The following is a 17,723-nucleotide window of genomic DNA, read 5'->3' on the forward strand; positions in this document are numbered from 1 at the left end:
CGATGTATGTCTGGCACCTCCCTACAAAAGGTGAACCTTGGTGCACATTCTAACTGTCCAGTAACAGGTCCACTTGGGCCCTGGTCCCTTCTCCAGCCTGTGCCTTGGTCTCATCTGCATAGCCTATTACTGTATAAACTCCTTAGGATCTTTTTGAAATTCAAGCCTCTAGCTCCCTTTATCTGTTGGGGGTCTTGAAATCTAAAATTAAAACAAATGCAGAATTTTGCATTTGATTTAGGCCACTGACGGGAATAGACTGAAAGGCACCACCTTAACTGACTGGTAATGCGCCATCAGGCATGCTGTGCAGCAAGGAAGGACTAATATAGTGACCGGATATTGGTGGCCTCTAGTACTCAGGCAAGGACTCATGGGGTTAGGATGTGATGCACAGAGTTAGACCAGGTCTCTAGAGTTGATTACCGTGCTTTGGACCCTTTGGAGGCAATTTGTGTATTTAAGTAGGCCACTCCTTATGTTTATTTTAAAACCATAAAAATTCACCCCTTTCAATAACCTCTTTTTAGATGGAGGGTGATGAGCCATTCCTCAGATATAATACCTTACTTCTCTCCCTGCCTCTTTTTACGGCCTTTACCAAGTTATTTTTTTGCCATTGGGTCCAGAGTACCTCCTGTCTTATATACTGCCTGCATCTCAAATGGCTCCTTAACATGGTCACTAGTTTCTTTTCTACTACCCATTGCTTGCCTTTACCTGAAAATACAGGCACCTCGCTTCCCGGCCAGCAGTTAGCCAACTGTCTGTCCTGGTAAAACTAGTAGGATGCTGCTCTTCCTGTTATATTACAACACCCTGCAGGCCAAAGTAGGAACCATTCTTGTAAATGAATGAGCAAACTATTGGCTGCTCCTTTGGAGTTGCTTTACATTCCAGTTTTATCCTAGTGGAAGAACCTTGCTTTCCTGCCCTAGGAAACACACTTCCTTAAAACTTGAAGTAAATGAGAAATCTGAGGGTTGGTGTCTGTTACTATCTGTATTCTGGTCATCTTTTGATTTTTTTTGGCTCCGTGGAGCCCAGTGTTAGGTGACAACCAAATCTAATTGTTTCTAGTCCCTCTGTCCCCTCAAATAACCGCGCTGTCTTTGTGAGTCATTTATTATTGCCTCACATGGGAGAGTGGTCCCAGTTAATCTTTAACCAGTCTGCTCCCTTTGCCAAACAGGTGTACCACCTTCCTTGGTTGCCAGGTGATGACCCTTAATCCTGGAGCTTAAGTGGAAGAATTTCTAATTTTGAGGGAAGGGACACAAATCTGTATTTGTTAACTTTTGTTAAGTGGACCGACAAGAGAGGTTGACATGCTTCGACCAGATTCTTAGGAAGCTGAGATTTTAAGAAGTATCCTAGAAAATGTGAGGTTGCTGGAGCCCAGAGTACATTCTGGTCATTTAGTCTGCCAACTGACATTTTCCGAGAAATAATTGGTTACCATGTTTTCCAGAATGGGAGCCTATTCTTATGTCTCCGCCAAGGAAGTGTATATATGTGAGAGATCCATCTCTGATAGTGGGTTGATGTCAAAAGGATCAAGATAACATCAGCTTGGTATCCTGGAATGATTTTTCTGAATTCTTGTGCTTTCTGTTTTTCCTAGTCCCTTGGAATATGAGGGAAACCCAGCAAACCTTTCTGAATAGAAACCCTATTTAACATGGTTAATTAGAGAAGGAGATGGTGCCACAAACCATCTTCTTCAGACACACTCACTTCTGGAATTGAGAAGCGTATTACTTGAAAGTTTGGAAGTTCCTCTGCTATTACAGTATTCTAGCAGATAACTGGTACCCTTTCTTTTTTCTTAGGAAGATTGAGATTTTGAGTTTGATCAGCAGAGTTTGCAGGAATTTAGTTCTGCATCAACAGTAAAAATAAAACTCTTTTGATCTGTTAGAGCATTCTTCTAATCCTTATTTAATAGGAAAGGTCATATCAAGCATTTTCTAAACATAGTAATTTAAAAAGATTGGAAGGGTTGTGAACTGCCAGAGATCTCTTACATTAAAGTCTAATGTTGGTCTACTGAGCTTTTCTTTTTTGTCTTACTTACAATAAGATCATGACTTTTGAGAAATGCTCAAAGCTCTTTATTTTTGGTGTATTTATGCTTTTTTATATCTTAGAATGAAAGTTTTCCTTCTTTTCCTTCTCACTCTACTTTCCTTTAAATGCAGCATCACCCAAGTGGTAGAATGAGTTGCTTTCATTCATAAGCTCTAATTCTCCAGGCCAGCAGAGCAGACTTTCTTATATAACCAAATTTAGACCCTAGGTCATTTTCTTCTCTTATTTCTTTTTGTCTATTAGAAGCGAAGACATTTTTCCCCACCATTTGGCTTTGGCTTAGTTTTTTCTGTCTTATTCCCAGCAGATACATCACATAAAACTTTTTTTTTCCTTCCATCACCCATTATATTGAACTGGGGAGGGGGGGTTGTTATCTCTCCCTCACTTTTCCTGGCATTCAGATGCTGCCCAGATATCTATGTTGATTCCCCCATCTTAGATGCCTAGAGAGATGATCCTGCTAGCTGGAAGTTTGCTTTCTGGTTCTCATGGGCACTTTTCTGGCTCTCTTACAGTATAGCGTAAGCACTGTCACCTGCGAAGGGAGCCCCTCAAGGATCCAGACGCACTCCTGGGCATGTGGCGGGCACTGAGCCGAGCGGAAGGCGGCCACGCTCGGAAAAAGGCCAGTGGTGGAGTTTTCTTTTTCCTTTCAGCTGTGGTTTCGTGGTGCTTACCAACCCCCATGAGAAAAGGGGAGCTCCTCCAGAGCTCTACTCAGAACTACCTCCTTTCCCGACCAAACCCTATTCACAGTTCTTCCTTGTAGTAGCTTCCCCGACTATCAAAGCACTACCAAGTCTCATGTCTCTCTGGTGGACCCTTAAGACCAGTAGCATATGTTTCTTAACTTATCCTTTATCCTCCATGCTCTCCTTTGGATCTTCCCTTCTAAGCCAAGTTTTAGACAGATAGTGTTTTTGTCTGGTGGGGTGAAAGGATAATGAGAGAGCAGAGCAAAAGACTAAAACATCAGAGAATGAGTTAAGGAAGGAAGGCAAAAGCTGTCTTAGAAAGGAAGTCAGAGGATACCATTTTGGTCTGGATAAAAGTACTCAAGAACCTACAATGAGGGTGAAAACCCGATTGACAGAATGGGTCTATCTTCATCTTGGGAAGGAACCAGAGAAATAAAATCTAACAAAAATGGCATTAGAAAGCTAACTTCGTTCAACTCATTTGAATGGTCCCCCTTCAGCTCAATTGATTGTAGATTGAATCTTAATTAATCTGAATTGTCTCTCCGAAGAAAGACAAAATAAAACAGCTGTGTGTATTTCTGTCTCTTGTACTTTTCTGCCTTAATCATCCCAAAGCAAATTATTCAGCTGTTCTTTCTAATGCTTTCTAAAGAAATTCTGTTAAAGATACCAATCAGCAGAACTGGAAATCCCCCTAAAGTACCTTTTCCTTACAGATACACTTAGTTGTATTTCTTCAAAAAATATATGGTCTCTGTTAAGTAAGTATCTAAATAGAATTTTTACTACTCTGAAATCAGCACTGGATAGGAACAGTCGTGTTGATGGCTTAAAACAAGTCAGGAAAGTTGAGGATTTCTTTCTGGCTTTTCCTCCTGTACCTTAGTTTTAAAGCACAGCGATCACCACACCACCACTATTACTCCTTGTAAACAATTCTTCATATAGCTTTTAAATAAAGTTTTATGGTATAAAACTCTTCTGTGGTGACTGATATCCCTGTGTTTCTAAAGCGTATATAGTCTAGGCAGAAGAAACTAGATTAAATAAATAATAATTGAATTTTCCCTTATATTCTCTTATAACCTGATGCTAGTGAGTTCTTGGTCTTTGAAATTTTGGGATTTCCAAACTAGAGCTGATCGCGTGGCCACTGTTTTTGAAATTGTGGGAGACTGTAGGAAAGATCTGTTGTTTATCCAGTCTGTTCAAAATTTATCTTTAGTTAATAGTGATTATATTCTTTGAAGATATTCTTTCCCATTAATGCTTTTGAGCAGAGTCATAGTACTTGAACTTTCAAGCTTCTTCTTTCCTATGTGTAGGAAATAAACTTCCAGAGAAATGTATCTTTTAATGCTTTTTGTAGGTACAGGTCCCCTAGTTGACTTAGGTTCCTGGGCCCTACATGGATCTTAATCTGATAACCTCTTATTCTCACCATCCCTTGCGATCTCAGTAATGTATGAAGCAAAGTGATTAGTGGACACGGGGGTGTGATCTTTGATGATCTCAATACCAGACAAGATTAGGTTAAAGCTTGTGTTAGAGCAGTTTCTTTTCCCTTGTGAGCCTTAGTTTTGTCCTACAACTATAACAGTATCTGCTTTCACTGGAAAGGTAATTATTCAGATTTGTTTAAGCTTTATAGTCTTGCCTCAAGTTTCAAACCTTCTCAAATACTCTGGTTTTTATTTTTTTTATTTATTTATTTTTTTACTCTGGTTTTTTTTTTTTTTTTAAACTTTTATTTATTTATGATAGTCACAGAGAGAGAGAGAGAGAGAGAGGCAGAGACACAGGCAGAGGGAGAAGCAGGCTCCATGCACCGGAAGCCAGACGTGGGATTCGATCCTGGATCCCCAGGATCGCGCCCTGGGCCAAAGGCAGGCACTAAACCGCTGCGCCACCCAGGGATCCCTTTACTCTGGTTTTTATACCTCAGTATCTTTTTCGCTTTGTATGATTAAAAATTTTGTTCATCCTGATCCCATTTTAGCTTGTTTATAATAATCATCGAAGAGTTGTGCTCTTGCCAAGAACATTAAGACCCATATCACAGTGGTCCTTGCAAAAATTGAAATAAGTACTTTAAAAGAAAATACTATATGGCCCATGTAATTTATGAATATGTATAGATCATTTTGAAGGATGTCACATAATTGTCACAGAATTGGTTGACTATATCCAAGGAAGCTAAACTTGGGTGAACAGTGACTTCTAAACAGACTTGGTTGGGGCTGTAAAGTTAACATCTAACATCACACCTAAGTATCTGAAGTCAAAGGAAATGGGAGTGGGTACCTTTACCAGTGCTCTTTGTCCTTTAATTGAGTTTCACGCATGCATTTTAGGGAGGTTTTTTTTTTTTCCCATTAAACTTGAACATTGGTTGATATTCAAGAAGTCTTCCAGAATTCTATCTGATTCCATGTGTTTTAGTCCATTCTGAATGTTGACCTCTATATCTTTTGAGTTATAGACACCTACTCTTTTTTTCTGTTATAAATAAGTTCCACAGACTTACCAAAGTCTGGACTAGCCAAACTAATCCTAAGAATTAGAATGAATTTCAGTATTTTTCGAGGTAATTCTATAGGTTTAAAGTGTTAGTACTTGTGATTTAATCACTTAACTAAATGCTTTAGAAAGAACATGACTTCTTTTGTGGTGCTCTTGCAAAAATTCTTCTCTCCCAAGTGAGAAGATAGGTGCCATAGGATTGTATCAAAAACTGCAGTTTAGGGACACTTGAATGGCTCAGTTGGTTAAGAGTCCCAACTCTTGATTTTGGCTCAGTTCATGATCTCATGGCTTATGAAAATGAGCCCCATATGGGGCTTCCTATTCGGCAGGGAGTCTGCTTGGGATTCTCTCCCTTTCCCTTGCCCCCTGCTAGTTCTCTCTCTCTCTCTCTCTCTCAATAAATAAATAATAAATTTTAAAAATTTGGAAAAAAAACGGCAGCTTAAAATAAGGGTATAATAAGAATGAGCAAAAATCTAAGGATTCAGCGGGGCACCTGGGTGGCTCAGTGGTCAAGCGTCTACCTTCATCTGCCTTTGGCTCAGGTCATGATCCCAGGGTCCTGTGATCGAGTCCCACATCGGGCTCCATGAGAAGAGCCTGCTTCTCCCTCTGCCTGTGTCTCTGCCTCTCTCTGTGTCTCTCTCATGAATAAATAAAGCAAAATCTTAAAATCTAAGGATTTGATAAAGAGGCAGGGTATAAAATGCAAAAATCAATAGCCTTCATATACACAAACAAAAGGTTAGAGGACACAATGGTGGTTTTTAAAAAAATCCATTTACAATAGCAACTAAGAAGATTAAATACTTAGGGATAAAATTAACAGGAAATGTACAAGAACCTATTGGGGGAAACTATTTTAACATTCCTGAAAGACTTAAAAAACTTGACTTGAACATAACTGCTTAATGGGAATGGGTTTTATTTTAGGATGATGGAGATGTTTTGGAATTAGGTAGTGTGGCTGGTTGCACAGCATTGTGAATATACTAAATGCTACTGAATTTTTCATTATAAAATGGTTAATTTTATATCAATTGAAAAATTATCTTTCAGAAATATGTATTAAAGTATTTGTAGGAAAATGGGGGAAAAAGTAGAACTTGAACAAATGGAAAGACGTATGCTATCCTTGTGTAGAACGACTCAATGTTCTAGACGAATACACAGGTTGATTCTAAATTTCATAGAAAAACAAACATGAAAGAATACCTCCAAAAACACTGAAAAGGAAAATTTTGAGGAGGGACTAGTTCTCCCAGACATTAAAACATTATATAAAGCCTCTATAATGTAAACAAACATCATGGCACTGATGTGTGAATACACAAAGAGGACTGAAATAGAATAGAAATACACACAAGTACCTATGGAAATTTAGTATAGGTAAGGGTGGCATCTCAAATCATTGGGGTAAAGATGGACTTTTTTTTTTTAATTTATTTATTTTTAAAGATTGTATTTATTTATTCATGAGAGACCCAGAGAGAGAGGCAGAGACACAGGCAGAGGGAGAGGCAGGCTCCACACAGGGAGCCCAATGTAGGACTGAATCCCAGGACCCCGGGGTCACGACTGGAGCCGAAGGCAGACGCTCGACTGCCGAGCCACCTGGGCGTCCCAGATGGACCTTTTAATAAAGGGTACTGAGACAACCAGGTAGCTTTTTGAAATTAGATCAGTATCTCACACCATAGAAAAAATAAACTCCAAATCGATTAGGAATCTAAATATTTAAAAAATGAAAGCATGTAAGTTCTAGACGATATGGATGAATTTTTCTTTAACTTTGGCATTAAGGAAAGGCTTTCTGACTGGCAGAAATCAAAGGCAATAAAATACTGATAAATTTAACTACATAAAATGCTTTTCATTTGTATGACAAAAAAGCACTATATAGAAAGTCAAAAGACCGCTTAAAAACGGGGAGAGATTTTTCACAACATGTGCACAGACAAAAGGATAATATTCTTAGTATATAAAGAACTCATAAAATTGAGGGCTCTGAAAAGAAAATTAGGGGCTGTGTTTCCCTATCTTTATCTGGGAAAGAAAAAATGACGTGGAGGTGCTGTCTAGGAGGATGGGTTAGGAGAGAACAACCCAGACAACCTATGGCTCACAGGGAAGGGCTTGGCCAAAAATCAAGGTGTTAAGAGATGGCAGATGGGGTTGGTGAGGACCTGGCATGCAGCTATATAGTACCTGGAGTCAGTAGCACCTAAAGATGGATCCTGGATGCTGCCCAAGGTTGCTTACTGGACTCCTGGAAGAGGGGTGGCAAGCTGAGAGGTCTCAGGACGCAGGAAACACTTCTTAAACTGGCCTCCCAGGAATCCGGAGTAGAGGTGGTAGTTGGAGAAGCCCCCTGGCCACCTCACTGGGCCTTTCTCAGGACTCTCTGGACTTTGATCCCAGAGGGAACCCCAAGCCCGACCCTTGCTGCCATGGAATCCTGCCCACCCTAGGCAGGCTCTTGGCCAGGTGTAAGCTGGAGCGGGTGCTGGAGCAGTCCCACCAGCTCCCAGCTTCCCCTACCAGCATGTCACAACACCACCATTCCCCAAAAAGGAGAGCAAGGTTACAGGAGGCCACTGAGGTGGAAATTGACCTGGAAGAAGCAGAGGTGTTGGGATTCCTGGGACCTAAACTAGGCCTTTCTCCCAGGGCAGGGTCTCTGCCACCTAGAACAGCTATGCTTAGTGCTGGAGCAGATGGCAAGGCTCCAGCACCTCTGCTTGCAGCTGCAGACCCAGAGGCCGCCCGGGGATCCTGAAGCGGAGTGGGAGAAGGAGCCAGCCTTGACCGCTTCACCTCCACCTTTTCGTCCCCTAGGCAGTGAGGTGCACAGACTGCTCAGCCACACACAGGAGATAGTCTCACCCCTAAAGATAGGGGAGCCTAGTGCCAACCCTCACAGGCTGTTAGAGACCCCAGCCGAACCAGCTTACATCTTTCCATCCTTCCATGGACACAAGCAAGATCTCTCCCACTGGAACAAGGTCAAGGTCCTGCTCAACTGGATCTATTGGAGGAACCTGAGATACTTTGAGCCCCCTGCCCCTCCTGATGGTCCTGCCCCAAGGATTGAGTCAAGTGGTACCCCTAAAAGACATCCATGCCAGCCCTTCTGGAAGGCCTTTATGCCATTATTTGTAGTTAAGAAGCAATGAGCAGAAACCTTTCTGTATGCTGAGACCTAGTGCAGGGACATGACCTTGGGTGGAGGGGTGTGCAGTGAAGTCTTCCCCACCCTTTGCCCTGTTGCTGCTTCAGGGCACTGCCAGGAACAGCCGCTAATACTCACCCTTCTCTCTGAAGAGAGAGCTAGATATTTTTCCTCTGGGCAGCCTGGCAGAGGAGCCCTGGTTCCCTGAGCCCCAAGGTATGGCAGCCCCTGGGCTCTTTGTTGGTTTCCAGAAATCCCTGGGCCTAGACAGTATGAACTAACTTATTTATCTGGAGTCCATGAAGCATGTTTGGCATGATCTTTTGAGGCCTGGCATGTCATGTCACTAATGTGTATTTATGCAAAATGACACGTGTATCTCTGTGAGTCTGTCACTTGTGGACTGTTCGGATCCAACCATCTTTTCTGAATCGTGTACTCAGAGGGTTGGTCTTCTTGGTGAGGTAACCAGAAGGATGGAATTGACCTTCATTCCTTAGAGGGCAGTTACTGATTTAGAGTCCTGCTTTCCTCCTCATACCTTCATGGGCAGCCCCAGAACAGAGAAGGGTACTTACTATCTTAAGTGTCTCTGTATGGAGTCTTGCCTATGGAGCAAAGCCCCTGAAAACCAGACCTGGAATGGAAGGGTCAGGGACAACATGGAGAATAGTAGAGCAAGCCGCAAGGTCTGTCTTCAGCAGCTTTGGTCTCTAATAGCCTTTACATGTCAGAGCTGGAACGAGGGACTCATATTAGCTTTTAGACTTTGACAAAATCCCTTCACTTTTCTGAGCCATAGCTTCCTATTTAATCTTCCAAATGGTTTAATGATACCTGCCCTACCTACCTCACAGTCTTATTATGAAGATAAAACAAGATTAAACTGGAGAAAAAAAAGGGGGAGGAACAAAGGACCAAAAAATTAGTGGAAATATAGGAGGGAGACATGGACAAATCACACACACACCTTCAAAAAACACTCGGACGTACAAAAAAAGTTTAAAGTGATTAGAGAAATACAAATTAAGATATCAAGATACCATTTCTTATCTATCAAACTGACAAAATTTTTAAATTATAATACCATATTTTGTTGGTGAGGCTGTGGAGAAACACTCCTAACATTGCTAGTGGGAATGCATATTGATACAGTTCTTCTGAAGGAAAATTGGCCATTCCTAACAACACTACATATGCACTTAATTTTGACCCAGCAGACCCACTTCTGGGCATCTACTCTGAAGGGACACCTTCAACAATATGAATATATATATTGCACAGCATTGTTTATTGCAGTGTTTATAAAAGAATATTGGAAGCAATCTAACTGCCTATGTAATATATATGAGATAGATATAGATATAGATATATATATATATATATATATATATATATATAAAAGAGTGTTTGAAAAAAGTACATTTATGCAATGGTATATTATGCAGCTATAAAAAATAAAAGTGAGGAATCTCCAAACTGATCGGAATGAATTCCAGAATATGTTAATTGAAAAAAAAAAACCTGCGAAAAAGCACAGTATAAAGCTGTTCATATAAACAAGAAGACGTAAGAAAATACACATGTATCTGCACATTTATGCAAAAGATATACAGGAAAGATAGATCAGAAACTAATCAGTGACCTACGTGGAGTGAGTGGGGAAAGGGTGGAAAGAAGTTAATAGGAATGAAGGTGGAGCAGAGCTCTTACACCATTCCATTTTGTGTAGCTTTGACTGAAAATCATAGTGATACCCCCCAAATAAATAATTAAAATGAGACAGTGGAGGGGGCCCAAAATGGAAGTAGTAACATAAACCTAACTGCATTGCAAACGAATAACATGGCTACTATGTTAGAAAAGAATTAACCTAATAAGTAACTTTGGAAAATAGTATTTTGACTTTATATTGTAACATTAAAGAAAAAAAAAAAAAAACTATAAGTTAATGTATCTTTTTCACAAGAGTATGGGTTAATAGTTCTATAATTAGTTTACATGTATACTAGACGGTTAGTTTCAGCTCCGGTTGGTTGTGATCTTGGTGGGTCATGATCTCAGGGTGGTGAGATAAGCCCCATGTTGGCTCTGTGCTTAGCACAGAGCCTGGTTGGAGTTTCTTTCTCCCTCTCTCTCTCTGCCCCTCTCCACTGCGTGCTTGCACATGCACATGCTCTCTCTCTAAAATAAAACCTTTTTTTAAAAAATGAGATTTATCAGTGTTGGAGAAAAAGCTTCATCGGGAAAAAAGGAAAAGTAGAATGAACTTTGAAGCATTAGATTGGCATCTGAGGTGGCAATATATGGATGGATGGATGGATGGATGGATGGATGGATGGATGGATGTTTAGGTATACGTTCATCTACATACAGATATTTCCGTGTGCCATTCTCTGAGAAGTCTTAGTTGCAGTGATACCTCAGTAACAAATGAGCACACCTAGCATCCAGATCTTGGTTTTGAAATAGCATTCCCCAATAAAATAAGAAGCAGGGATCCTTGGAGGAAAAGAAGAAGCAGGGATCCTTGGAGGAAAAGATGATTCCGGGGCTTAGGCAGGGAAAATGCAAGATAAGCCTAGAGTATCTTGTGATACCAGAAGAAAAGGCAATGCTGTAAAAAGGATAGAAGTGTATAGAAGTATATAGGAGCCAAATGAAAGGAGTGCCAATGGCCAAAGTAGAACAATTTGGGAAATAAATGATGATAGTATTGATTTAAAACTGTAGAATAAAATAAACATGAGTCTACACTGGTGTAAAGAAATAATTGGATAAAGAAAGGAGAAGGAAAAAAAAAAAAAGAAAGGAGAAGGAACAGTTCATTAGAAAAGAATTGCAGTAAAAGTAAAGACACTAAAAGAAATACAAAAGCACCATTAGGCAAGCAACACAGTAATCATTGTAGACAGGATTTCAAGTGGGTACTAAAATCAAAGTGTCAGGGTTTAAAAAGAAACAGAATATTAGTATAATCTCAACGTATCTCTCCCAAGATTACTATCCGTCACAAAAAGAAAAACAGTACCTGTACAATGAAGAAACCCATTAGACCCCATATTACCAAGTAGTCATGGTTAACATTTCCAGTAATTTTTCAACATTATGTATTCCCCCAATAGGCTATACTGAGGATACAGCATCACTTCTCTGATATTTTTGCCAAAAATGAATAACCTAAATGTAATTGTGAGGAAACTGAAGTCAAATGCACATTGAGACACATTCTACAAAGTAACTGATCACTACTCATCAGAAGTGTTCTGGTCATAGAAAAGACAAGAAAAGAATGAGAGAATGTCATGCATTGGAGGAAACTGAAGAGACATAACCAAGTACGTTGTGGGATCTTGGATTGGATCCTGAAACAGAAAAGGGACAGTAAGGGGAAAAAAACTGATGAAATTCTATTCAAGCCCATAGTTTTATAGTATTATACCCGTGTTAGTTTCTTGGTTTTGATCATTGAACCACAGTTGTGTAAGTTGTTAATATCAGAGGAATGTGAGTAAAGGATATCCATGTGTCACCTTTTAAGTCTAGAAATTATTTTTTAAAAAAACATATCATGGGGCACCTGGGTGGCTCGGTCGGTGAAGCTTCCAACTCTTGATTTCAGCTCAGGTCATGAAATCGAGCCCTGCATCAGGCTTCGTGCTGAGCGTGGAGCCTGCTAAAGATTCTCTCTCTCCCTCTCCTTCTGCCCCTCCCTCCTTCCCTCTCAAAAAAAAAAAAATAAAAAATTGAAAGAGAGAGAGATTATTTTCAGTAGCTTTTAAGCAGTTTACTTGGATAAGCCTTGAACATGAGACATTGCATGGGTGACTTTTTGCATAAATATCCTTTGGACGGCTATTCCAGTGGAATCCAATTGTGATAGAATTTACTATGGAAAGTAACATTAGTTACAGAGATAGGAAAGCCAAACAACGTATTCATTCTGAGCAATAAAAATAATAATAGCACAATAACTGATTTTTTACAATGTACTCATGGTGGGCAATAAAAATAATAGCACAATATATGATTTTATCTTAGTTATAGAATTTTTATTTTTCTTATGGAAATAACTTCTGAGATCTATTCTCTTAGCAACTTTCAAATATACGGTACAGTATTGTTAACTATAGCTGACGTGCTGTACATTTCTTCCCCATGACTGACTTACTATATAACTGGAATTTTGTACCTTTTGATTCCACCCATTTTGGCCCTCTTCTCCCCACCCACCCCCTTCCCCCCGTGGTCTCTGGCAGCCATACACACATATCATTTTCTTTATCCATTCACCAGTCAGTGGACATTTAGTTTCTTTCTGTATCTTGGCTATTGTAAATAATGCTGCAGTGGACATGGGCGTGCGTATATCTTTTGAGTTAGTGTTTTTTCTTTAGATAAAAACCCAGAAGTGAAAGTGCTGGATCATATGGATGTTCTATTTTTAATTTGGGGGGAACCCCCATAGTGGCTGCACCAGTTTACATTCCTGCCAGCAGTGCACCAAGAGTTCCTCTTTCTCCACATCCTCGCCAACACTTGTTATTTCTTGTCTTTTTTATAATATAATGGTATCCTAACAGATGTGTGCTGATATTTCATTGTGGTCCTGATTTGCATTTCCCTGATAATTAACTATGTTGAGCATCTTTTCATGTACCTGTGAGCCATCTGTATGTCTTTAGAAAAATTGTCTATTCAGATCCTCTGCTCATTTTTTTTTTTAAGATTTTATTTATTTATTCATGAGAGAGACAGAAAGAGAGAGGCAGAGACACAGGCAGAGGGAGAAGCAGGCTCCATGCAGGGAGCCCAACATGAGACTTGATCCCGGGACTCCAGAATCACGCCCTGGGCCGAAGGCAGGTGCTAAACCACTGGGCCACCCAGAGATCCCATACTCTGCTCATTTTTTAATTGGATTGTTCTTTTGCTGTTGGGCTGTACATGTTCTTTATATATTGGGTATTAATCCCTATCAAACACATGATTTGCAAATATTTTCTCCTGTTTAGTAGGTTGCCTTTTCATTTTGTTAGTGGTTTCCTTTGCTGTGTGGCAGCTTTTTAGATACACAGGCATACTCTGGAAACGTAGGTTCAGTTCCAAATTATGCAATAAAGCACATATTGCAGTGAAGCAAGTCAAATGAATTTTTTTGTTTTCCTCTACATATAAAAGGTAGGCTTATACTGTATACTGTTAAAGTGTAGCATTATGTCTAAAAAACAATGTATCTTAATTAAAAATACCTTATTGCCAAAAAATATTGATCATCATCTGAGGTATTAAGCAAGTCATAATCTTTTTGGTGGTGGAGGGTCTTACCTCTTGTTGCTGGCTGCAGACTGATGAGGACAGGGGATGCTGAAAGTTGGGGCAGCTATGGCAATTTCTTAAAATAAGACAACAGTAAAGTGTTTCATATCAGTTGACTCTTCTTTCCTAATTTCTCTGTAGTATGTGATGCTGTTTTGATAGCATTTTACCCACAGTAGAATTTCTTTCAGAATTAGCCAATCCTCTCAAACCCTGCCACCGCTTTATTAACCCTGTATACTATTCTAAATCCTATGTGGTCATTGCAACAATCTTCACAGCATCTTTACCAGGAGTAGATTCCATTTCTAAAATCCACCTTCTTTTTTCATCCATAAGAAGTAACCATTAAAGTTTATGGTGAGATTGTAGTAATTCAGTCACATCTTTAAGCTCCACCTCGAATTCTAGTTTTCTCACTCTTGCCACCACATCTGCAGTTACTTCCTCCCCTGAAGTCTTAAGCCCTCCTTCAAAGTCATCTATGAGAGTTGGAATCAACTTCTTCTAAACCCCTGTTGGGGTGCCTGGGTGGCTTAGTCGGTTAAGCATCTGCCTTTGGCTCAAGTCATGATCCCAGGGTACTGGGATCAAGCCCCACATGGGGCTCTTTATTCAGATGAGAGCCTGTTTCTCCTCTCCCTCTGCCTGCCGCTCTGCCTACTTGTGCATGTGTGCTGTATAAATAAAATAAATAAAATATTTTTTTAAAAAAAGGAAGAAAAACTTTGAAGCCAAGCAGTGACTTCTCACTAGCTGTGAAAGTCCTAGATGCCATCTTCCAATATGAGGCTGTTTTATCTACATTGAAAATCTGCTGTTTAGTGTAGCCACCTTTATTAATAATGATCTTAGCTAGGCCTTCTGGATAGCTTGCTGTAGCATCTGCATCAGCACTTGCCACTTCACTTTGCACTTTATATTATAGAGACAGCTTCTTTCCTTAAATCTCATGACTTAACCTCTGCTGTTTCAAACTTTTCTTCTGCAGCTTCTTCATTTCTCTCAGCCTTCATAAAATTGAAGAGAGTTAGGGCCTTGCTCTGGATTAGACTTGGCTTAAGGGAATGTTGTGGCTGGTTTGATCTGTCCAGACCACTAAAACTTTCTCCATGTCTGCAATAAAACTATTGTGTATTCACTGGAGTAGCACTTTTAATTTCATTCAAGAACTTTTTCTTTATATTTCACAACCTGGCTAACTGGTGCAGGAGATCCTAGCTTTCAGCCTCTCTTGGCTTTGGATATCCCTTCCTCACCAGGCTTTTTATAGTGTGAGGCATGCACCTCTTCCTTTCACTTGAACGCTTAAGTTAGTGGGTTTTTTTGTTTTTGTTTTTGTTTTTGTTTTTTTAATTCATGAGAAACACAGAGAGAGGCAGAGACACAGGTAGAGGGAGAAGCAGGCTCCCTGCAGGAGCCCGTTGTGGGATTTGATCCTGGGACCCCGGGGTCACGCCCTGGGCCAAAGGCAGGCGCCAAACCGCTGAGCCACCTAGGCATCCCTATTGTATGGTTATTAATTGCCTAATTTCAATATTATTGTGTCTCGGGACTAGGAACACCCAAACAGAGGGAGAGAAGGAAACAGCCAATTAGTAGAGAAATCATAACACATTTATTATTAAGTTCACCATCTTATGTGGACACAGTTTGTGTTGCCACAAAACAATTACAGTAGTAATATCAAAGATCACTGATCACAGATCACTATAATAAATACAATAATGATAATGAAAAAGTTTTAACTATTTTGAGAATTGCCAAAATGTGACGCAGAGACAAAAAGTGAACAAATGCTGTTGAAAACGGCGCTGATAAACTTGCTCAACACAGGGTTGCTCCAGACTTTCAGTCTGTAAAAAAAAAATTCAGTACAGTAAAGCAAAGTGCAATGAAACAAAGTATGCCTGTAGTCACTTTTTTTTTTTTTTTTTGAGATTTTATTTATTTGAGAGAGAGCTAGAGAGCACAAGCAAGGAGAGCAGCAGAGGGAGAGAGAAGCAGGCTCCCTGCTGAGCAGGGAGCCTTACGTGGGGCTCAGTCCTAGGACCCAGGGATCATGACCTGAGCTGAAGGCAAACGCTTAAGCAACCAAGTCACTTAGGTGCCCCTGTAGTCCAATATTTGTTTTTGCTTTTGCTGCCTTGCTTTTGGTGCCAACTCCAGAAAACCATTGCTAAGACTGATGTTGTGGAACTTACCACCTATGTTTTCTTCTAGAAGTTTTTATAGTTTCAGGTTTTACATTCAGGTCTTCTAACCCATTTTGAATTAGTTTTATATATGGTATAAGACAGGAGTCCATTCTTTTCTATAAGAAAAGCCATTCTTTTCGCATGGGCTATCCACTTTTCCCAACACTATTTATTGAAGAAACTGTTCTCCCCATTGTATATGCTTTCCTCGTTTGTCATCAATTAATTGACCATAGGTTTATTTCTACACTCTCTTCTGTTCTATTGATCTATGTGCCTTTATGCCAGTACCATAGAGTTTTGATTATGATAGCTTTGTAAATTAATTTGAAATCAGGAATGTTGGGACACCTGGATGGCTCAGCGGTTGAGCGTCTGCCTTCAGCCCAGGGCGTGATCCTGGTGTCCCGGGATTGAGTCCCACATAGGGCTCTCTGCATGGAGCCTGCGTCTCCCTCTGCCTGTGTCTCTCCTTCTCTGTCTCTTTCATGAAAAAATAAATAAAATCTTAAAAAGAATCAGGGATGGCTCTAGCTTTGTTCTTGCTCAATATTGCTTTGGCCATTTGGAGTTTCTCGTGGTTCCATACAAATTTAAGGATTGTTCTATTTCTGTGAAAAACGCCATTGGAATTTTGATAGGAATTGCCACAATAATTGATTTTTAAAGTTTTACTGTGTGCCATATATGGTTCTCACAGGGTTGCTTGATAATTTGATACCATTCTCCTCATTTTGTAGATGAGAAAATGGGTTTACAAAAGATAAATAACTTGCCTCAACTCAGACATAGTAGTTTCAGGATTTGAGCCTAAACTTGCCTAATTCCAGAACTCATGCTCTTAACCTCACTGATCTCCCTCCAAAAGGGAATGATGTACCTGTTGTAACCTGTGCACCTACCACAACCAAACACATCTGAAAAACTACCATTTGTTCTCCAAAAACAGCACTATACCATAGGAATAAAAGTTATACAGGTGAAATTTTAAATCTTCTAAAAGCTGTATTGAAAAGGTAAAAATAATTTTTTTTATTTTTTTTAAGATTTTATTTATTTATTGAGACAGAGAGAGAGAGAGAGAGAGAGAGGCAGAGACACAGGCAGAGGGAGAAGCAGGCATCTATACAGAGAGCCTGATGTGGGACTCGATCCAGGGTCTCCAGGATCACGCCCTGGGCTGCAGGCGGCGCTAAACCGCTGCGCCACCAGGGCTGCCCTAAAAATAATTTTTTAAACTGTATTTAACCTAATGTGTGCAAAATATCATTTCACTATGTAATCAATGTAAACATTACTAAAATATTTTGCGTTATTTTGTTTTCATACTAAGTTTGCAGCTTGGTATATGTTTTACATTTACACTGCATGTCAATCCTCACTAGCCACATTTCAGGAAACTGGTATCCACTTGGAGGTAATGGCTACCATGTTGGATAGTATAGCCCTAGAATGTCAAGTGTGACAATTATGATGCAATCCTGGTCTAACATTCTTCTTCCTCATTTGAAAATCGACTCTTACCTTACTCTTACTCTTACCCTTTAGAAGTGTAAATTAAATTTAATTTTTTTTATTTTTGTAGTAAAACACACAACACAAAATTTACCATTTTAATCATCTCTAAGTGCACACAGTTGAATAGCATTTAATACATTCATATTGTTGTGCACCTGTCACCACCATCCGTTCCCATAATTCTATTCATTCATC

At 39.8% G+C, this 17,723-nt stretch overlaps 1 protein-coding gene and 1 pseudogene across 2 annotated transcripts in view; both read left to right on the forward strand.

Annotated features, from left to right (window-relative positions):
* The window catches only part of IPO9 (importin 9), a 58,772-nt gene that overhangs the window by 1,741 nt on the left and 39,308 nt on the right, over window positions 1–17,723 (forward strand). The window lies entirely within an intron of this gene.
* On the forward strand, window positions 7,484–8,497 carry LOC144315336 (uncharacterized protein C8orf58 pseudogene; annotated as a pseudogene).

This window comes from Canis aureus, chromosome 6 (genome assembly GCF_053574225.1).
Source record: "Canis aureus isolate CA01 chromosome 6, VMU_Caureus_v.1.0, whole genome shotgun sequence".
NCBI lineage: Eukaryota > Metazoa > Chordata > Mammalia > Carnivora > Canidae > Canis > Canis aureus.